The following is a 24,511-nucleotide window of genomic DNA, read 5'->3' on the forward strand; positions in this document are numbered from 1 at the left end:
ATAGCCTGCGAAGAGCGCGGATGAAATAAATTACATTCGTGCCTACTTCCGCTGAAGTTGAGGTGGTACAAAAATCCGACGCGGTACTACCGCTCACGAGGCACGGTACTACCGTTGCGGCGCGGATGTAAAAAATTACATCCGCGCCTACTACCGTGACGCTGCGGTACTAGGTAGGAGGGCCACGGTACTACGACTCCTGGGGAGCGGTACTACCGTGCGTCACCGCGGTACTACCACGCTAGACGAGCGGTACTACCGTGGGTGGCGTGGATGTAAAAAATTACATCCGCCCCTACTATCGTACCGAAGCGGCACTAGGCCTGGGAGTCGCGGTACTACCGCTCAAGATGAGCGGTACTACCGTGAACCACAGCGGTACTACCGCTGGTACTTGCGGTACTACCACAAGTACATCAGTAGTCGTCAGATTTCAGCACAACCAAGATAACGAAGAGAAGCTCCAGAGTGTAAGGAAAGGTAGGACAAGTGTACGTGTTGATTCCACCCAAACCTTTCCGACGCGGACCCCCTCTTAATAGTACGGCTCTCCTACGACTCAAATCCACCAAAGAGAAACGTAGAACAACGCCGACTTCAATAGTCTCCGAGGGGCACCGAATCGTCTCGTGCCTAGTGATGAAGTATCTGAGAAACTCAAGGCACACGATTAGTCCGCAAAAGCATTGCCATCAATCACCAAAACACCTAAGGGATAAATGTGACCTTGCACACTCCTCCCTCTTTTGAGCCCTCTTGGGCTAAGAAGCTGAAGACGAAGATGAAGAAGTTGTTTTGCATGCAGACCAAGGGTCAGTACAGGGCCCATGTTGACTCCAAGAAGAGCCGCCAGAGCAATAATAAGATATTGAGGACCTTTGGTGAGATTATCACCAATGGCTCAGAGGAAGCCATCACTCTGGAGGCTGCCTGGATAGCCAAGCAGGGGTATCAGTGGACGGGGTCAGAGGAGGAGCCTTTTCCCGCTGCCGAGTCAGACAAGGTCACGAGGAGTCGTTTTCAGCCTAAGCTACCACCTGTGTCGTAGGTGTCCACTTTGCCTTTTTTTGGTGTCTCGATGCCAAAGGGGGAGAGAATGTAGGAATTGCGAGTCTTGTGCCGTATGTTTTGCTTTATCTCTTTGCTTTCAGTCTGTTGAACCTCGTTTCTTTGGTTTGGTTTGCGCTTGTGAGACTAAGTTATCTATCATATGGTGTAAGACATATGCACTCTATCATATCTTTTGTCATTGTTACTTAGTCATATCCATCATCTTGCCTACTTGCTTAGTGTTAGTTATATTGTTGCAAGAGATGCCTTGTCTAGGAAATAGGGGGAGTGTTAATCCTAGTATGTGTGCCATGCAATCCAAAGCACATCTCTAGAGTGCACACATCTAGGGGGAGCACGTCTATATTTTATAGATTGTCGGTTTGTCGTTGCCTCATTTTATATCCCTATGTGCAAATCCCGTATTGTCATCAATCCACCAAAATGGGGGAGATTGTAAGGGCATATTTATCCCTTAGTAGTTTTGGTGATTGATGACAATGCTTTTGCGGAATAATCATGTGCTTTGAGCATTTCAGATATATCATGTCTAAACACAAGACGATTTGGTGCCCCTCGAAGACTATTGAAGATGGCATTTTTCTACGTTTCTTTTCGGTGGATTTCAGTCGTAGGAAAGCCGTACTATTAAGAGGGGGTCCGCGTTGGAAAGGTTTGGGTGGAATCCCATGTACACATTTGTTCCTTTTTGCACTGCCTTTCCTTTGGCTCTTTGGAGCATCCTCCGTCTTTCCATGTCTAGGCAAAATGAAGGACTCCTAATGTTGCTGTTCTGAGGCAGGCGGTAGTACTGCTCCCCTGAGCGGTACTACTGCATGCCCTTGCGATAGTACCGGCATCCTGCGTGGTAGTACCGCAAGTGCTCACAGTAGTACCGCTCCTTGGGAGCGGTAGTACCATAGGTTTCAGGTCAGGTGCTGCTGTTTGAGCGGTAGTAGGCGCGGATGTAATTTTTTTACATCCACGCCCAAGGCGGTAGTACCGCGCTCTCCATGCGGTAGTACCGTAAGCCCTGGCCAGGCACATCTGCATGAACGGAAGTAGGGGTGGATGGAATTTTTTACATCCGCGCCCTACACGGTAGTACCGCACTTGTCGTGCGGTAGTACCATGTCGGATTTTTGCATAGTCCTAAACTCAGTGGAAGTAGTCACGGATGTAATTTTTTATGTCCGTGCCTTCTCTAGCTTGACTATCCCTGCCTTGCGGTAGTACCGCAAGGGGGCGCGGTAGTACCGCGTCAGCGGTTCTACCGCTCCCTGTCTTTGCACAACAGGTCTAGTCCTGGCCTCTGCCGAGCCAGCGGTAGTACCGTGGTCCCCCGCGGTAGTACCGTAGGCCCGTGCGGTAGTACCGCTTGTTTGGTGCGGTAGTACTGCGCGTCGCGGGCTGAGTTGGTGGATGACGGTTGGATTTGTTCTTCCATTATAAAAGGGGTGTCTTCTTCTCCGAGTTGACTACCTCTTCCATCCCCAAGATCCATTGATGCTCGAAGCTCCATTTTTGCCCGATCCCTCTCCCTAGCCAATCAAACTTGTTAATTCTTTAGGGATTGCTTGAGAAGGCCTCGATCTACACTTCCACCAAGAGAAATTTGACTCCCGCACTAATCCCTTGCGGATCTTGTTACTCTTGGGTGTTTGAGCACCCTAGACGATTGAGGTCACCGCGGAGCCATAGTCCATTGTGGTGAAGCTTCGTGGTGTCATTGGGAGCCTCCAATTAAGTTGTGGAGATTGCCCCAACCTTGTTTATAAAGGTTCGGTCACCGCCTCCAAGGGCACCATTAGTGGAATCACGACATCTCGCATTGTGTGAGAGCGTGAGGAGAATACGGTGGCCCTAGTGGCTTCTTGGGGAGCATTGTGCCTCCACACTGCTCCAACGGAGACGTACTTCCCCTCAAAGGGAAGGAACTTCGGTAACACATCCTCGTCTCCATCGGTTCCACTCTTGGTTATCTCTTACCTTTACTTGTGCAAGATATATTGTGTTCTATCCTTTGCTTGCTTGTGTGTTTATTGTTGTTGCATCATATAGGTTGCTCACCTAGTTGCATATCTAGACAACCTACTTTGATGCAAAGTTTAATTTGTTAAAGAAAAGCTAACAATTGTTAGTTGCCTATTCACCCTCCCTCTAGTCAACTATATCGATCCTTTCAAACGTGTATCTCACAAGCAACTACAGATCAAGTTCATCTCTTCCAAGGATCAACTTGCAGACATCTTCACCAAGCCATTGCCTCTACCACAGTTCAAGGCATGTCGGCGCAATCTTAGCATTCTAGATTCTTTAGGAAGTGGCTAAGATTGAGGGAGGGTGTTAGACTGTATAGTTCCCGTATATGTGTACGTATGATGTAACGTTGTACCCCTCCATTATATATATGTGATAGGCCACCCCTAGAGGGTTGTGCCGGTCCCCCAAAACCTATTGTCTCACACTATTTGACCGCGCCTCTGCCCGTGCCTCGGCCTCCCCTAGCGCGCGCGTGTGCCCTGCCTCGCCCCAGGAACGCGCTCGCCATGCCCGCAACCGCTAGCCTTCGCGCTCCCCTTCTACTCACGGTAGCTGCTGCTTGTTCTGACGCTGCTTTGTCGCTCCGCTGCCGCTGCTATCTGGTCCTGACCTGCTGCATCCCTGCCGCTCACCCGCGAGCCCTTGTGGTCGCTCCCTGCTTGTCCAGCCCCCCGGTGAACCAGCCCGTCCCAGCCCGCGTCGTACCCCGCCTGCACACCCGCCCTGCCGGTACTGCTCCTGACTGCCTCTGTTACCGCCGCCGCTGGCCCCGCCCCGCATCCGCCTGCCCCCTACCACTCTTGCCGCTCAGCCCTGCGCGACACCTGCCCCTGCGCGCCCCACCGCGGCTCGCCGAGCCATCACTTGCCCATGTCGCTCCCACATGCTCTGGCCACTCGCCCCGGCTGCGTCGCCCTACACCCTCCCCCAACCGCCTCGCTCACACTAGGCTGTTACCCCGCGCTGGCGCCGCCCGCCGCTGGCCTCCACCTCCCGCCGCTGGCTTCCACCGCCCGCGCCAGGCCGCCCGCCTCTGGACGCCACCACTCATCGCTGCTGCTGCTGGCCGATGGTGCCGTGTGCGGCCGATATGTGTGCGTGTGTATGTGGCCGCCTAGGCCACTACCTAGTGGGGCCCTCCCCTTTATTTAGGAGCTAACAAAAAGAAACAGTAATAATTTATTTAGTGCTAATTACCCCCCGAGACACTTACTGGTGGCCCCCTTTTAATAACTAACCAAATTTTAATTAGTCCAACAACCCTGAGTCAATGGCAGGTGGCCAGTGGACCCAGTTGACTCGACAAAATGTTGACTAGGCACCCCCCAATCAATGACATGTGGGTCCCTGTAGACTCTGTTGACCAGTCAATAGGTCAATAATTGACCTGCTGACTGGCCCCACATGTCATTGACTGTGGCTAGCCTTTGCTGAGTACAAAAAGTATATTTTTCAAATTTAAATAATTCCAGAAAATCCAGAAATTCATTTAGACTTTGATAAATCATAGAAAAATAATCGTAAGTCAGATGAAAAAGTTTTATGCATGAAAATTTCTCAGAAAAATATGACGAGTCCGAATACAATCTCCGTTCATCCGTCACGTGTCCCTAGCATAGCAAACGTGGAACTGTCCCCCTTTGTTCCATCTGTCCGAAAATGCCAAACTTCAGGAAAACATTCCCGGATGTTTTCCCCCTTCGTCGGTGTCGTGTAACACTGCGTTAGAACACCCCTAGCATCGTGTTTCGTCATGTCATGCTTAGTGATGCATATGTGTGCTTTGTATTTACTGTTCCCCCCTCTTCTCTCCGGTAGACACCAAGACCGATGCCGCCCATGTGATCGACTACGTCACTAATACATCTCCAATGTATCTATAATTTTTGATTGTTCCATGCTATTATATTACCTGTTTTAGATGTTTATGGGCTTTACTTTACACTTTTATACCATTTTTGGGACTAACCTACTAACCGGAGGCCCATCCCGAATTGCTGTTTTTCTTGCCTATTTCAGTGTTTTGAAGAAAAAGAATATCAAACAGAGTCCAAACGGGATGAAACCTTCGGGAGCGATCTTTTTGGAACAAATGCAAACCAAGAGACTTGGAGTGGACGTCAAGCAACAAACGAGGCGGCCATGAGGGTGACCGGTGCGCCCTAAGGGGGTGGGCGTGCCCCCACCCTTGTGGGCCCCTCGTGGCTCAACCGAGTTACCTCCTTCGCCTATATATACTCCTGTACCCTGAAAACATCGAGGAGCACCACGAAAACCTAATTCCACCGCCGCAACCTTCTGTATCCGCGAGATCCCATCTTGGAGCCTTCGCCGGCGCTCCGCCGGAGGGGGAATCGACCATGAAGGGCCTCTACATCATCTCCAAGGCCTTTCCGATGAGTTGTGAGTAGTTTACCACGGACCTTCGGGTCCATATAGTTATTAGCTAGATGGCTTCTTCTCTCTCTTTGAATCTCAATACAAAGTTCTCCTCGATCTTCTTCGAGATCTATTCGATGTAACTCTTTTTGCGGTGTGTTTGCCGAGATCCGATGAATTGTGGGTTTATGACCAAGTTTATCTACGAGAAATAATTGAATCTTCTCTGAATTCTTTATGTGATTTTGGTTATCTTTGCAAGTCTCTTCGAATTATCAGTTTGGTTTGGCCTACTAGATTGATCTTTCTTGCAATGGGAGAAGTGCTTAGCTTTGGGTTCAATCTTGCGGTGTCCTTTCCCAGTGACAGCAAGGGCAACAAGGCACGTATTGTATTGTTGCCATCGAAGATAAAAATATGGGGTTTATATCATATTGCTTGAGTTTATCCCTCTACATCATGTCATCTTTCTTAATGCGTTACTCTATTCTTATGAACTTAATACTCTAGATGCAGGCAGGAGTCGGTCAATGTGTGGAGTAATAGTAGTAGATGCAGAATCGTTTCGATCTACTTTTTGCGGACGTGATGCCTATATACATAATCATGCCTAGATATTCTCATAACTATGCACTTTTCTATCAATTGCCCGACAATAATTTGTTCACCCACCGTAATACTTATGCTATCTTGAGAGAAGCCACTAGTGAAACCTATGGCCCCCGGGTCTATCTTTTATCATATAAGTTTTTCATCTATCTTTTATTTGCATCTTTTACTTTACAATCTATATCATAAAAAAATACCAAAAATATTTATCTTATCTTATTATCTTTATCAGATCTCACTTTCGCAAGTTTCCGTGAAGGGATTGACAACCCCTTTATCGCGTTGGTTGCGAGGTTCTTGTTTGTTTGTGTAGGTGCGTGGGAATTTTGAGGAGCCTCCTACTGGATTGATACCTTGGTTCTCAAAAACCGAGGAAAATTATTACGCTACTTTGCTGCATCACCCTTTCCTCTTCAAGGGAGAACCAACCCAGTGCTCAAGAGGTAGCAAGAAGGATTTCTGGCGCCGTTGCCGGGGAGGTCTTCGCTCAAGTCAAGATATACCAAGTACCCATCACAAACTCATCTCCCTCGCATTACATTATTTGCCATTTGCCTCTCATTTTCCTCTCCCCCACTTCACCCTTCCGTTTTATTCGCCCTCTCTTTCCCGTTCTCCTCTCTCTTTCGCTTGCCTTTTGTGTGCTTGTGTGTTGGATTGCTTGTCACGATGGCTCAAGATAATACCAAACCGTGTGACTTTTCCAATACCAATAATAATGATTTCCTTAGCACTGCGATTGCTCCTCTTAATGATGCTGAATCTTGTGAAATCAATGCTGCTTTGTTGAACCTTGTTCTGATAGATCAACTCTCCGGCCTTCCTAGTGAAGATGCTGATACGTCTCCACCTATCTACTTTTCCAAACACTTTTGCCCTTGTTTTGGACTCTAACTTGCATGATTTGAATGAAACTAACCCGGACTGACGATGTTTTCAGCAGAACTGCCATGATGTTGTTTTATGTGTAGAAAAGAAAAGTTCTCGGAATGTCCCGAAAATCCACGGAGGCACTTTTTGGAAAATATAAAAAAATGCTGGCGAAAGAATCAAGACCAGGGGGCCCACACCCTGTCCACGAGACAGGGGGGCGCGCCCCCTCCCCCTGGGCGCGCCCCCTATCTCGTGGGCCCCCTGGACCTCCACCGACCTCAACTCCAACTCCATATATTCAGTTCGGGGAGAAAAAAATCAGAGAGAAAGTTTCATCGCGTTTTACGACACGGATCCGCCACCAAGCCCTAATCTCTCTCGGGAGGGCTGATCTGGAGTCCGTTCGGGGCTCCGGAGAGGGGGATTCATCGCCGTCCTCATCATCAACCATCCTCCATCACCAATTTCATGATGCTCACCGCCGTGCGTGAGTAATTCCATCATAGGCTTGCTGGACGGTGATGGGTTGGATGAGATTTACCATGTAATCAAGTTAGTTTTGTTAGGGTTTGATCCCTAGTATCCACTATGTTCTGAGATTGATGTTGCTATGACTTTGCTATGCTTAACTCTTGTCACTGGGGCCCGAGTGCCATGATTTCAGATCTGAACCTATTATGTTATCATGAATATATGTGTGTTCTTGATCTTATCTTGCAAGTCTATAGTCACCTATTATGTGTTATGATCCGACAACCCCGAAGTGACAATAATAGGGATACTTCTTGGTGATGACCGTAGTTTGAGGAGTTCATGTATTCACTATGTGCTAATGCTTTGTTCCAGTTCTCTATATCCCTTAGTTTCCGCTAGGACCCCACTGCCACGGGAGGGTAGGACAAAAGATGTCATGCAAGTTCTTTTCCATAAGCACGTATGACTATTTACGGAATACATGCCTACATTACATTGATGAACTGGAGCTAGTTCTGTGTCACCCTATGTTATAGCTATTACATGAGGAATCGCATCCGGCATAATTATCCATCACTGATCCATTGCCTACGAGCTTTTCACATATTGTTCTTCGCTTATTTACTTTTCCATTACTACTATTACAACTACTACAAAAACCCAAAAACTATTATCTTTACTTTTGCCACGGTTACCTTTATTATCATACTACTTTGCTACTAAATACTTTGCTGCAGATACTGAGTTATCTAGGTGTGGTTGAATTGACAACTCAACTGCTAATACTCAAGAATATTCTTTGGCTCCCCTTGTGTCGAATCAATAAATTTGGGTTGAATACTTTACCCTCGAAAGCTGTTGCGATCCCCTACACTTGTGGGTTATCAGATGCCACTACTCATCTAAACAACTTTGTTGATTTGTGTGATATGCAAAAGAAGAAAGATACGGATAACGATATTGTAAAATTGAAGTTATTTCCGTTTTCACTTAGAGATCGTGCTAAAACTTGGTTTTCGTCTTTGCCTAAAAATAGTATTGATTCATGGAATAAGTGCAAAGATGCTTTTATCTCTAAGTACTTTCCTCCGGCTAAGATTATCTCTCTTAGAAACGATATTATGTATTTTAAACAACTTGATCATGAGCATGTTGCCCAATCTCGGGAAAGAATGAAATTAATGATTCGCAATTGGCCTACTCATGGTTTGAACTTATGGATGATCATACAAAATTTTTATGCCGGATTGAATTTTGCTTCTAGAAGTCTTTTAGATTCGGCCACGGGAGTCACTTTTATGGAAATCACGTTATGAGAAGCTACTAAACTCCTTGATAACATTATGGTTAATTATTTTCAATGGCACACCGAAAGATCTACCAGCAAAAAAGTGCATGCTATAGAAGAAATTAATGTTTTGAGTGGAAACATGGATGAACTTATGAAATTGTTTGCTACTAAGAGTGATCCTATTGATCCCAATGATATGCCTTTGTCTACTTTGATTGAGAATAATAATGAATCTATGGATGTGAGTTTTGTTGGTAGGAATAATTTTGGTAACAATGCTTATAGAGGAAACTTTAATCCTAGGCCGTTTCCTAGTAATCCCTCTAATAATTATGGAAATTCCTACAACAAATCTTATGGGAATTTTAATAAGATGCCCTCTGATTTTGAGAATAGTGTTAAAGAATTTATGATCTCTGAAAAGAATTTCAATGCTTTGCTTGAAGAAAAATTGCTTAAAGTTGATGAATTGGCTAGGAACGTTGACAGACTCTCGCTTGATGTTGATTCTTTGAAACAAAGATCTATTCCACCTAAGCATGATATCAATGAGTCTCTCAAAGCCATGAGAATTTCCATGAGTGCAAAGAAAGAACCGCTAGGATGCGTGCTAAGAAAGATTGCTTTGTAAAAGCGTGTTCTTCTAGTTTCCATGAAAATAATGATGAAGATCTAAAAGTTATTGATGTGTCCCCTATTAAATCTTTGTTTTGCAATATGAATCTTGATAATGATGGGACTGGAGATGAGTCAACTTTAGTTAAAAGGCGTCCCTATGATTTGGAGTTTTTAGATCTTGATGCTAAATTTGGTAAAAGTGGGATTGTGGAGGTCAAAACTTTAAATAGCATTGGACCCACTATTATGGATTTCAAGGAATTTAATTATGATAATTGTTCTTTAATAGATTGTATTTCCTTGTTGCAATCCGTGTTGAATTCTCCTCATGCTTATAGTCAAAATAAAGCTTTTACCAAACATATTGTTGATGCCTTGACGCAATCTTATGAGGAAAAACTTGAATTGGAAGTTTCTATACCTAGAAAACTTTATGATGAGTGGGAACCTATTATAAAAATTAAAATTAAATATCATGAATGCTATGCTTTGTGTGATTTGGGTGCTAGTGTTTCCATGATTCCGAAAACTTTATGTGATGTGCTAGGTTTCCATGATTTTGATCATTGCTCTTTAAACTTGCACCTTGTGGATTCCAAGATTAAGAGCCTATGGGAAGGATGAATGATGTTCTTATTGTTGCAAATATGAATTATGTGCCCATAGATTTTATCGTTCTTGATATAGATTGCAATCTTTCATGTCCTATTATTCTTGGTAGACCTTTCCTTAGAACGATTGGTGTAATTATTGATATGAAGGAAGGGAATATTAGATTCCAATTTCCATTAAGGAAATGCATGGAACACTTTCCAAGAAAGAAAGTCAAATTACCTTATGAATCTATCATGCGAGCCACTTATGAATTGAATGCCAAAGATGGCAATACTTAGATCTATTCTCGCTTTTATGCCTAGCTACGGCGTTAAACGTAGCGCTTGTTGGGAGGCAACCCAATTTTATTTTTGTTCCTTGCTTTGCTTCTGTTTAGTAATAAATATTTCATCTAGCTTTTGTTTATATGTGGTTTTATGTTTTAATTAGTGTTTGTGCCAAGTAGAACCTATAGGATAACCTACGGTGAGAGTTAATTTGATTCTGCTGAAAAACAGAAACTTCTGCACGCACGAGAATAATATTAATAAATCATGAAAACATGATTTTGCATTGATTATTTTTGCATTAGATCAATAGACAAATTGCCCAGGACTTCCTATTTTGGTAGGAGTTTTAGCGTTCCAGAAGTATTCCAAACTTACAGATTGCTATGGACTGTTCTGTTTTTCACAGATTCTGTTTTTCGTGTGTTGTTTGCTTATTTTGATGCATCTATGGCTAGTATCGGGGGGTATGAACCATAGAGAAGTTGGAATACAGTAGGTTTAACACCAATATAAATAAAGAATGAGTTCATTACAGTACCTTATGTTGTGGTTTTTCTTTCTTGCACTAACAAAGCTTACGAGATTTCCTGTTGAGTTTTGTGTTGTGAAGTTTTCAAGTTTTGGGTAAAGATTTGATGGAGTATGGAATAAGGAGTGGCAAGAGCCTAAGCTTGGGGATGCCCATGGCACCCCAAGATATTCAAGGATAACCAAAAGCCTAACCTTGGGGATGCCCCGGAAGACATCCCCTCTTTCGTCTTCGTTTATCGGTAACTTTACTTGGAGCTATATTTTTATTCGCCACATGATATGTGTTTTGCTTGGAGCGTCTTGTATGATATTAGTCTTTGATTTTAGTTTACCACAACCATCCTGGCTGTACACACCTTTTGGGAGAGACACACTTGATTTGGAATTTATTAGAATACTCCATGCACTTTACTTATATCTTTTGAGCTTGATAATTTTTGCTCCAGTGCTTCACTTATATCTTTTTGAGTACGGTGGTGGATTAATTTTGTAGAAATTGTTGATCTCTCATGCTTCACTTAAATCATTTTGAGAGTACTTTAGAACAGCATGGTATTTGCTATGGTTATAAAATTGGTCCTAGAATGATGGGCATCCAAGTTGGGTATAATAAAAACTATCATAGAAAGTGAATTGGATGCTATGATCAATTTGATGCTTGATAATTTTTTTGAGATATGAGGATGGTGATATTAGAGTCATGCTAGTGGAGTAATTATGAATTTGAAGAATACTTGTGTTGAAGTTTGTGAATCCCGTAGCATGCATGTATGGTGAACCGCTTTGTGATGAAGTTGGAGCACAATTTATTTATTTATTGTCTTCCTTATGAGTGGCGGTCGGGGACGAGCGATGGTCTTTTCCTACCAATCTATCCCCCTAGGAGCATGCACGTAGTACTTTGTTTTCAATGACTTGTAGATTTTTACAATAAGTATATGAGTTCTTTATGACTAATGTTGAGTCCATGGATTATACACATTCTCACCCTTCCACCATTGCTAGCCTCTCTTGTGACGTGCAACTTTCGTTGGTACCATACACCCACCATATACCTTCCTCAAAACAACCACCATACCTACCTATTATGGCATTTCCATAGCCATTCCGAGATATATTGCCATGCAACTTTCCACCGTTCCGTTTATTATGACATGCATCATCATTGTCATATTGCTTTTGCATGATCATGTAGTTGACATCGTATTTGTGGCAAAGCCACCTTCATCATTCTTTCATACATGTCACTCTTGATTCATTGCATATCCCGGTACACCGCCAGAGGCATTCATATAGAGTCATATTTTTTTCTAACTATCGAGTTGTAATCTTGAGTTGTAAATAAATAAAAGTGTGATGATCTTCATTATTAGAGCATTGTCCCAAGTGAGGAAAGGATGATGGAGACTATGATTCCCCCACAAGTCGGGATGAGACTTCGGACTTAATAAAAAAAAGGAGAAAGGCCAAAAAAAGAGAAAGGCCAAAGAAAAAAAAGAAAAAAAAGAAAGAAAAAGAAAGAAAAAGAAAAAAAGAAAGAAAAAAAGAAAAAAAAATAGAGAAAAAGAGAGAAGGGACAATGCTACTATCCTTTTACCACACTTGTGCTTCAAAGTAGCACCATGATCTTCATGATAGAGTGTCTCCTATGTTGTCACTTTCATATACTAGTGGGAATTTTTCATTATAGAACTTGGCTTGTATATTCCAATGATGGGCTTCCTCAAAATGCCCTAGGTCTTCATGAGCAAGCGAGTTGGATGCACACCCACTTAGTTTCTTTTGTTGAGCTTTCATACATTTATAGCTCTAGTGCATCCGTTGCATGGCAATCCCTACTCACTCACATTGATATCTATTAATAGGCATCTCCATAGCACGTTGATACGCCTAGTTGATGTGAGACTATCTTCTCCTTTTTTGTCTTCTCCACAACCACCATTCTACCTGTTTTGGATGTTTATGGGCTTTACTTTACACTTTTATATCATTTTTGGGACTAACCTACTAACCGGAGGCCCAGCCCGAATTGCTTTTTTTTGCCTGTTTCAGTGTTTCGAAGAAAAGGAATATCAAACGGAGTCCAAACGGGATGAAACCTTCGGGAGCGATCTTTTTGGAACAAATGCAAATCAAGAGACTTGGAGTGGACGTCAAGCAACAAACGAGGCGGCCACGAGGGTGCCCGACGCGCCCCCCACCCTCATGGGCCCCTCGTGGCTCAACCGACTTACCTCCTTCGCCTATATATACTCCCGTACCCTGAAAACATCGAGGAGCACCACGAAAACCTAATTCCACCGCCGCAACCTTCTGTATCCGCAAGATCCCATCTTGGAGCCTTCGCCGGCGCTCCACCGGAGGGGGAATCGACCATGAAGGGCCTCTACATCATCTCCAAGGCCTCTCCGGTGAGTTGTGAGTAGTTTACCACAGACCTTCGGGTCCATAGTTATTATCTAGATGGCTTCTTCTCTCTCTTTGAATCTCAATACAAAGTTCTCTTCGAGATCTATTTGATGTAACTCTTTTTGTGGTGTGTTTATCGAGATCCGATGAATTGTGGGTTTATGATCAAGTTTATCTATGAGAAATAATTGAATCTTCTCTGAATTCTTTATGTGCACTACAAAAAAAAGACACATACGTGACATTTTGGGCCGAACGATTTTTTTTGTCATACATATGACACTTATATGACGATAATTGTGACAAAACCCGGTATCATCATAGATGTGGTGGGCTCCTACTTCTATGACAAAAAATCATGACAGAAAATGGGCTTTTCGTCCTGGGCGGGCCGGAGACGCAGCTGCATGACATTCTTTGGGCCGTCCATGACGGAAAAAACCTTGGTAGAAGCGAGGGGGAGGAAAATTTCGGGGAGTTGCCGGTTACGGTGGGAGGTCGGGGGCCGAGCGATGCGCGTTCCTCTCATACATGTACACGCGTGTGTGCGAGGCGTTGGCTCTAACTGAACCCGAGCGAGGCATTGGGCTCTAACTGAACCTGAGCGATTGCACTGCAGGCTACGCGTTACTGAACCCGAGCGATCGATCAATGGCTGTTAACTGAACTCGATCGAGCGATTCCTTCGCTACTGCTGCTAACTGAAGCCGATCGATTGGATGAACAGTGAGCGTTGCGAGGGGGGGAGGGGTGGTTGGATGAACAGTGAGCGGTGGCGTTGCCTCTGGATGAACAGGACCCCGTGGTGTGGAGGGCTGGATGAATAGTAGACGGTGGTGGGGTGGCCGTGGAGGGGTGGTTGAACAGGACCCCGTGGTGTGGAGGGCTGGATGAACAGTAGACGGTGGAGGGGTGCCCGTGGAGAGGTGGTTGAACAGTAGCCGGTGGAGTAGCGCGCGGTGGAGGCTGGATGAACAGGAGCCCGTGGAGGCTAGAGGAGGTCGACGGTAGCTCGTGGAGGCTGGAGGAGGTCAATGGTGGAGATGAACAGTATCCCGTGGAGTCCCGTTTTGCGGTACGCCACACCCCTCCCGATGAATAGGACCCCCGTTTCGACCGTAGCGCTCCAACACAAGTCCGTTTCATCCATTTTGCGGTACGCCACACCCCTCCCGATCAACAGGACCCCCGTTTCGACCGTAGGAGGTCTGTTTCCTCCGTTTTGCGGTACGCCACACCCCTCCCGATCAAGAGGACCCCCCGTTTTGACCGTAGGAGGTCCGTTTCGTCTGTTTTGCGGTACGCCACACCCCTCCTGATCAACAGGACCCCCATTCCGAATGTAGGAGGTCCGTTTCCTCCGTTGTGCGGTACTCCACGCCTCGTTTCCATCGCCTGTTTCGTCCAAGCCGGTTTGCTCCCACGCGTTCTATTGCCTCCCGATGAACACGACGCATTCCGTTGCCTCACGATGAACACGACGCATTCTATTGCCTCCCCGTGAACACGATGCATTCCGTTGCCTCCCGATGAACACGACGCATTCTGTTGCCTCCCCATGAACATGACGACGATGTTGTTTCTCCGTTCCGACCCAGCCATGCACACGAGCCCTTTCTCCGTTCCGACCCAGCCATGTACACGAGCCCTGGCCGTACGTATGCGTGACTAGGCGTTCGAGACCCTGCCTGTATGTACGTACGTGGCTGTATTTTCTTTCTTGCACCCTCGCCGTTGTACGTACGTGTACATGCTACGTGCGCGCCTCTACTACGACATGTGCGCGCCTCTACAATGACCAGTATGTACGTTCACATTCGCGACCAGAATGACAACGCTACGTACGCTTCGACCAGGTGGGTCCCGACTGTCAGGCACTTCCTTGCCTGCGAAGATGTAGCTGGTGGGTCCCAGCAATTAGGGGGTTGAATCGTTTTTTGCCCGGATGCACTTCCTTGCGTGCGAAGATGTAGCTGGTGGGTCCTAGCAGTCAGGGGGAAACATTTTTTTTTCGAGAAATACGGTGGCCCGTCCGGTGGGTCCCCGCTGTCAGGTGGAGGAATAATTATTTTGCGCGTAATAAGGAGGCACTTCCTTGCTGCGGCCGTGGACCCAGCTGTCAGCCTCTCCACGTACAGTCCACGTCCGATGGAAGCCATTCCTTGACCATGTTGACCACGCCGCGCTGAGAGCACCAGGGCGATGGACGACAGCGAGGCCTAGGAAGGGGACGACACGGAGCCGGGGAAGACGCGGTAGTGGATGCCCACGCGTAGAGGAGTACGAGGGTTCACTGGTTCGCTGCGGTGTGAGGCTGCCGTCGCCGCAGAATAACAGGGGGTGTGGGTGAGTAGAGGGATGGCCTGGCCAGCGGTGGGAGTATTAGGGAGCGGTGAGGCCTCCGCCGCATCGCAGCCGCCCACGGGAGGCAGGAGCACGAGGCACGACCGACGCTGGTTTGGGCGGCTGGAGCAAGAAGACCAGAGGTTGAAGAAGCACTACGACCGTTGGATGGACATCGTACAGTCACTGGAGCTAGAATCGTGCATATTGACTAAGTTGACAAAGCCCTTCGTCCCCGTCAACTTAGTAGGCCCACAAGTCAGCCTGCCACTATATCGGGTCCCAGCTAACAGGGGGAGTATTCATTTTTTGTGCGTAATAAAAAGGCACTTCCTTGCGTGCGAAGATATAGCTGGTGGGTCCGAACTGTCAGCGGCAGTAACATTTTTTTCGTGAAATATAGAGGCCCTTTTGGTGGGTCCCTGATGTCAGGTGGAGGAATCATTATTTTGCGCGTAATAAGGAGGCATTCCCTTGCGTGCGGCCGTGGACCCAGCTGTCGGCCTCTCCACGTACAGGCCACTTCAGATGCATGTCGGTCGTTGACCATGTTGACCAGGCTGCGCCAAGAGCACCACGGCGGTGGACGACGGCGAGGCCTAGGAAGGGAACGACACGGAGGCAGGGAAGACTCGGCAGTTGTTTCCCACGCGGAGGGGAGTACGACTGTACGAGGGTTTACTGGTTCGTCTACCATCACCGGAGAATAACAGCAGGTGTGGGTGAGTAGAGGGATGGCTAGGCCAGTGATGGGAGTACGGTGGGGCGGTGAGGCCTGCGCGGCAGCACAGCCGACCAGGGGGAGGAGGGAGCAGGCAGTCCCGCCGGAACTTGTTTGAGCGGCTGGAGCAGGAAGAGCAGAGATTGAAGAAGCACGACGGCCATTGGATGGACATCCAACAGTCACTGCTTGTGCATCAACCTTTTTTTTAGGAAAGCCTCAAATCCGTGGAAAACAGCATACAACCCATCTGCCATTATTTCTAATAATTTACAGCCCATTTGCTAAATCTTAAGGTTTTTTTTGGAGCCCATATTCTTTTTGTTAGCATTACAGCCCATATTGTGGCCACGGTTAAAAAATTATACGAAATTTTGCATATTTCTGTGCGGTCCAAACTGTTTTTAATCCCGAAATTTTAACTCACATTCAAACTGATTTTAAAAATAAATGTATATCAATATAAAATCCAACAAATTCTCCATGCAAAAAAATTAATGTAATTTAAAATCTCGAAATGAAAAAAAGATATTTGAAACTAATTGCCAGTTTGATGTGTTTTAAAAATGTACAACCTATTTCTCATTACTGATGGGCCATTTTCTCGGCCAGCCGAATGAAGCTCTCCTCGTCTTGAAAGATTTGCAGCCCACCAGGCCTGACTAAGCGACTTACTTGGCAAATCACAGAAAAACTGGGCTGTGGCCATGGACCCAGCTGTCAGCCTCTCCACGTACAGTACTCTTCCGATGGAAGTCGGTCGTTGACCACATTGACCACGCCGCGTCGAGAGCACCAAGGCGGTGGACGACGGCGAGGCCTAGGAAGGGGATGACGCGGAGTCGGGGAAGACGTGCCAGTGGATGCCCACGCGGAGAGGAGTACGAGGGTTCACTAGTTCGGCTGTGGCGTGAGGCTGCCGTCGCCGCAGAATAACAGGGGGTGTGGGTGAGTAGAGGGATACCCTAGGCCAGCGGTGGGAGTAGTAGGGGGCGGTGAGGCCTCCGCGGCATCACAGCCGGCCACGAGAGGCAGGAGCACGCGGCACGACCGGCGCTGCTTTGGGCGGCTGGAGCAAGAAGACCAGAGGTTGAAGAAGCACTATGACCGTTGGATGGACATCGTACGGTCACTGGAGCTAGAATCATTCATATTGACTAAGTTGACAAATCCCTCCGTCCTCGTCAACTTAGTAGGCCCATAAGTCAGCCACCCACTATGGTGGGTCCCAGCTAGCAGGGGGTATTCCTTTTTTGGTGCGTAATAAGGAGGCACTTCCTTGCGTGCAAAGATATAGCTGGTGGGTCCGACCTGTCAGCGGGGGGAACGTTTTTTTCGTGAAATACAGAAGCCCTTCCCATGTACAGTGCACGTACAGTGCGTAATAAGGAGGAACTTTCCTTGCGTGCGACCATGGACCTCGTGGGTCCCAGCCGTCAGGCTCTCCACGTACAGTCCTCTTCCGATGACTCTCGTGTGTTGACCATACCGCGCCGAGCGCACCGAGGCGGTCAACGGCGAGGCCCCAGACTGGAACGACCCGGAGATGGGGAAGACGCAGCAGTGGAGTCGCAGACGGAGAGGAGTGGGAAACTTGACTGGTTCGGGTGCTGGGTGGGCCTACACTCGGCAGAGAATAACAGCAGGTGTGGAGTGGAGGGATGGCCTGGCCGTCGGCGGGGTAGCGTTTCGCTGAGGAGCGCAAAACAACGCCGCTGGACACCGAAGGCTGGAGCAGGCGGTTCCAGCAGCGCTGGGGGAAGAAGACGAGAGATTGAAGAAGAATGTCGGCCGTTGGATGTAAATCCAACGCCTTCTTAGGCTTCGACCTACTAGCCCACATGTCAGCCAGTCCATTTGTTTTTTTGTCCATTTGGTGGGCTGGGTGAAACTTGATGTAGCATCTATGCAGCCCGTTTAAATCCCATTTGCATTTTTCTCGAAATCCGCGGACTTGCTGGGCTGGGTGAAAATATCATGTTGGGCTAGACGGAGAAATGTTATAAAAACATAAACACATGATTGCACGTCAGTAAAATCTTTGCAAGCTTATGTACGCAATCACTAGGAGTTAATTTGGCAAGTTATATATAAACAATTATTATTATTATTTTGTAAGAACTTTCAACTTACAAAATAAAATATCATTTTAATTTGATGAGTTAATAGTACGTGGGGTATTATTAGACTAGACGTGGAACAGTTGAGTTGGTTCTAGGGGAAAGTACTGGGAGAAAACTCAGTTTACATCGAAAAAGAAAGTGGGAGAAAATTCAGAGACCTGCTGGGTCCACCTGAGGAGAGGAATATGTTGGGAGGAAGGAGATTCAAAGCACGGCAGCCGAGTGAACTAGTTTTTTTTACGGACAAGTGAACTAGTTTACATAAGCAAATAGCCACTAAAAAAGCAATCAGGTTAATGGGTTCTTAAAAGAAATATTTCGGACAAAACAGATAATTACGACACATAGGCTAATGCATGAAACACTCAGATGATAAAGGTGCTTATAAATAGATAAAGCACAACATCTAGACCTTCCTGGCACGCTTGATCAGGACACTGTGGTTGTCCGTGTACTCGTCGATTACGGGAAGTAGACACGCCCTCATGTCCAAGATCTGCCTGTACATGTCGTAGCATGCGTATGCGTCCTTGGCCGCATAGGTTATGTAGGCTAGATTCAGAGGTACCTCCCACGTGTTCATGTCGTCTTCTTTCATGTTGGCGTATCAGGGGTCGATGATAGTCTCAGCGAGGTCAACCACGGAGTCCTTCTCCTGCCCGTTGTTGATGATCTTGTATTGCTTCTGGATGTCGACAAGCTTGTTGCACCAGATGGCCGAATCATCGCGTTCTTCCTTCTCTCCACCATAGCAAAGGTGCAGTCGGCGCTGCCGATGAAACGGGCGAATGCTGCACAACCTGGTGCAGCCATAGGACTGAGGCGAGGCAGAGCTTCACCGAGTCTGTATCGTTGGTGTACATCACATTCAACATGGTGCAACCATAGGACTGAACGGCGAATTAACTCCTTGCTGAAGTCCATATCTAGCAGGCTCACCCCTCAGATCGCCATTTGAGTCTCTTCGAGTGAACGAGTGTGTAGGCGGCGGCAGCAGTTCGTTTTTCAGCTCTTGGGGAACTGGATTCAACAGTAAGCTGAGTATGTACAGGCGACAACAGTTACTACCCCTCCCTCGTCCGCTGCACGCCCGGCAGAAGATGCACCCTCGGCGCATTCAAACGCCTCCATTAAGAAACCTACTCCGGCCACACGTCAGTTCACGTGCGGGTCTGTATTGGTACTGTAATAACATGAGTTAGTGGTCACTTTACTTAAATTTAATTAGCTTTAATAGAAATTTATACTTAAAACAAGCAATGCATTGGCTCGTTCTATCAGTGCCACCGGATCAACATGCACAACAATTAGAATTATTATTCTCAGGACGCACACGATCAGCACATTTGTCGCACTTTCACAAAGATAATACTACCAAGTTTGCATTGTTTTTTATGGTTGTTGTCCTCTGCATCATCATGCCATGTTTCCCAGCTTGCAAGATTCAGAACCAACAAATAAGATCCAAATAATAAGTACAACAAAGATGCCTACACATCTCATTGATTCCCAGCTTGCAAGATTCAGAACCAACAAATAAGATCCAAATAATAAGTACAACAAAGATGCCTACATATCTCATTGATTCCCAACTTGCAAGATTCAGAACCAACAAATAAGATTCAAATAATAAGTACAACAAAGATGCCCACACATCTCATTGATTCCCAGCTTGCAAGATTCAGAACCAACCCATTAGAGCCTTTTGATAAAGTGAATATCAAGATTAAATCCATCTTGGCTAGCCATGTCATACAATCGAAGAACTTGGTGAATGCTCTTGACCGTCACAACATCTGTAGTTGAGTATTCCTGTTTGCACAACATGTTTGCATAGGACAAACAATGAGACATGAAAGCATGATTTCACTTTAATAGCGGCCTCCTTGAACTCAACCCAGCTCCACTAGGATGAGGTCTGCCTGGAGTTCCATGATTCAATTCATGCGCCTTTTTCTGCAGTTCACCTGAAATGAAGCAAAGATTGCACCATTCAGCTAGCAAGAAGTACTTGCTCTTGTGAGCTGGCAGGTTCTTCTTTAGTAGTTGCACTAAAATTGAGAAACATTAAGGTTGGCTGTCTGGCTCATGTAAGGTGCAACTATAATTTTCTTATCCTTTTGTGCAGTTCCACTAAAATAAAGTGCCATTGTGGTGACAGTGACGGCTCCATCTTGCAAAGGCTAATAAAATGTTACACGAGATTACCAGCAGAACTTGACGGAGATTTTGGAAACTCCAATCACCATTTTGTGCAGTTCCACCAAAATTGAGAGATGTTGCCCACGTGACATTTTAGTTGAACTGCACAAGACACTCATTCCAAAAAAAAGGTGTTTTGTGTAGTTCACCAAAAGGTTAGAATAGGAACAAGGTGAAATGGATATCCCTATCTGCACAAAGTGATAGAAAGTAAACAGTTGCTGGTCAATAAGAATATACGAAACATATACAAAATGAAAAGAAGCATCTTAATTATGTTCATGGCAATCACGCAAGGATAGTAGAAATTTTAAAACGTCAGCAATGCTTCATGTTACTAGAAGCATTACGATCAACAATGAGATTCCTCAAATATGGGATTACTTTAATGGTGGCATTGCTTGTTTACCAGACACAGTAAATCAACAGTAGCTAAAGAGTTGGTTTAAGGGCATGGGACCGTGGGGACACCAGGACACTCAGCAGTGTAAAGGAGCAACTTACTTATCATACTGGGGAAAACAGCAGGAGTGCCATTTGTAACACAGTTTAATTGCATCCTCACTGGAGGCATTAGATTAACAATAACACTGGTTAGACAAGTCCCTAAGGTAACAGTGTGATCGCTTCATTTTACATGCGCCCTTACATTAACAATAGCAAAAGGTTGGTATAAGGACATGCGACAGTGGACGCATCAACACAATGTACCTACAAGGAGGCATAAAGTGGTGATGCCGAGCTTGTTCATGCTATGTGAGGGCAGCAAACCTAATCCTAGAGACCTTGTAATATGTGAGGGCAGCAAATCTAATCCTGGAGACCTTTTACTATGTGAGGGCAGCAAATCTAATCCTGGAGACCTTTTACTATGCGAGGGCAGCAAATCTAATCCTGGAGACCTTTTACTATGTGAGGGCAGCAAATCTAATCCTGAGACCTTTTACTATGTGAGGGCAGCAAATCTAATCCTGAGACCTTTTACTATGTGAGGGAAGCAAATCTAATACTGGAGACCTTTTACTATGTGATGGCAGCAAATCTAATCCTGGACATACTCTGTTGACTTGTCCACCAGCCACCACTTTCTATCCTTTTTTCAACCAATAATAGATATGTTCCTTATCCAGTTTGTACTGCGTTTTCCCATTATTTCCCTTTTCAACCAAGAGACCGGTTGGGTATCCGGTCTCTACTACTTTCACCATATTATTTCCTCTTTGAATCAAGTCCTAGATTCATGCTATAACTTTCCCCCCTTTCTTTGTTGTTTGAACAAAGCCCTAGATTCGAATGCATGAAGTAGCTTTACCTCTAATAATACTAAAAATTTAGGTGGCTTTGGAAGAGCTGATGGGAGTAGAAAAAGATGCACATGCAGACACGTGGGGAGCTGGGGCAGTAGAGCAAGGCCGCTTTCGAAGAACTTATACGTGAGGGTCGCCGGGATGTCGGCGGTGGCAGGTCAGATCTGCGGACAATACGGCAGGGAGGAAGAAGGGTCGGAGGACCTCCCGAGCCGACACTGTGTCAGAGAGAACGGCACGGGCAGATGATCGGGCCCCTCCGGCAGTTGTGGGTTTCCTCCCTCGGCGGTGATGACCGTGTGAACGATGCACCTTTTAGTCCTCTACACACACCGTCCAAAGGGATCCGGCCGGATCTGTGACCAGCGGTGAGCAGAGAGAAAATGTCGCTACCGCTGTCTTGTTTATATCTAGAGAGGATGAGAGAATGAAGAGAGCAACCCTAGTAAAGCAAGCGCTCAGGCCCCTGCGTCCATATATAGTGGAGTGATTATCATTTTTCTCTCCACAACAAGCATTTCAATTTGTGTACGTGGCATTAAAGAAAAGAAACTCTCTATTTAAGGTGACTACTCTATGACTCCTACTTACTACTGGTGAATAAACATACAGTAAGTACTGTATTTATATAGAACGAACAAGCTCGAACTATTTTCGCGTAGTAGGGCGGGGCTTTTCCCGGGCAGTACGCGCGACAGTTTTCGGGTAGGCGGTTTGACAGAGAGGTGAGGAGGGTGAGCGAGTGGGGTTGTTCGATTTGACGGCGCGTTACTGCTGGAAAGACTTGTGATATGACCACTCACTATAGTCATGAATTACTGGCGCTCCGACCGGGGTGATGCCCCCCTTCCGTTCCGCGCTCTAATCTGGTGCATGACACGTCGACCCGGATGCTGGCTCTCCCACATGTTGGAGTAGTAAGAAGGAGCAAAGAATGATGTGGTATATACTAGTACTATATTACTCCCTCCGTTCCTAAATATAAGTCTTTGGAGAGATTTCACTATGGACCACATACAGAGAAAAATGATTGAATCTACACATAAAATGCATCTATATACATCCGTGCGTGTGTGCATTCATAGGGGTGAGTGTATGCGCGTGTATATGAGCGCTTGCGTCTGTACTGTATCAAAAAAAACGTAAATGCGTGTCAAAAAGAGACTAGTCAGTATACTCAATATTGTGCACCTCGGAGAGGAAAACGATAAAACTAGTACGTATTTATTTACGGTGCAGATTCACTCATTTTGCTCCATATGTACTCCGTCTTGGTGTAGTCTGGTCACTTGTTGAAATCTCTAGAAGGGCAAATACTCCTTTTTGGTTTACAGGGCTATACTAGCAAGTAGTTGTACGTACTAGTACAATAGTGGGCTCACATAGCAATTTTGTCTCATGCAAGAGCCTGGCTATATGCGTGCTCCAATGTTCGCAACTGCAACGTTCGGTTTGCGCTTGGCTCTTCGCCTCTTCGAGAAGGCGAACAATGATGTTACTACTACTGCTTCTACAGTGTCGAATCCACTGCTGCATGTCCGTCCACCGCGAGTGGGACGGATAGCTTGTTGTAGAAGTACTACTAAGCAAAAGCATGTCCTCGTTTGCGAGCAACTGCGCGCATGGGAGAGGGAGAAGGTGTGTAGTAAAATCAAGCTTCTCCTCGTTGTACGAGTTGACGCGACACATCATAGCACTGGCCCCACATGCTTGCCTCTAAACTTGGTTGAAAGACCCATAGTGTACAATATATTTGCTGCAACCTCTAACATTTACCCACCACAAATTAAAATATATGTGGCCGTATGCATCGTTCTGATGCAGAAGTCGGGGAGTCCCCCCTTTTCAAAAAAAATAAATTAAAATATATATTCCTGTGTTAACCAGATGAGCGTGCAAACTACAATCACCAGGGTGACAGGTAGGGCCAGAAGACTATTTTAATTTTTTTTTAAAACTTCAAGACGACCACATAGCATGGATCTAACCCCAACGATTTTAAGCTTATAGGCACGGTACACGCTATCCTAGACTACTCTACACATGAAACTGCCACACGAGCGTCCGGGTTGCGCTTGGCTCTTCGCCTCTTCGGGAAGTCGAACAATGATGGAGTACTACTGCACTGGAGGAGTACTACAGTACACTTCTGGCCATCTGACACCGATTGAACTGCTGCATGTCCACCGCGTGCGGGAGGGAGAGCGTGTAGCGAAAGCTTCTCCTAGTCTTGCCAGCCACCACGCTCATGGGCGAGGGAGGGACGCTCCTGCCTTTGCGTGTATGACAGGTGGGCCCGACAGGTGTGTGGCCAACCTGTCATACAGCCAAAGGCAGGTGAAGTTAAGTCGGCGAGGGAGAGGATAATCAAACTTCTCGTTGATGTATGAGTTGACGCGACACATCAAAGCACTGCACTCAATATATTTCAATAATTTGCATTTACCGATGCATTAATTACAACGCATGCATACATGCCGTGACTCTTCTTTTGATACTTGCATGTGTTAATTTAATGCACCTTGAAGTAGTACTCCCTCCGTTCCTAAATATAAGTCTTTGTAGGGATTCCATTAGGCTGGTCATAGTGGAGAGTAACTTAGACTAGTAACATGCATATGTTACTAGTCTATGTTACTACCTTCATGGTGGAT

This window comes from Triticum dicoccoides, chromosome 1B (genome assembly GCF_002162155.2).
Source record: "Triticum dicoccoides isolate Atlit2015 ecotype Zavitan chromosome 1B, WEW_v2.0, whole genome shotgun sequence".
Taxonomy (NCBI): Eukaryota; Viridiplantae; Streptophyta; class Magnoliopsida; order Poales; family Poaceae; genus Triticum; species Triticum dicoccoides.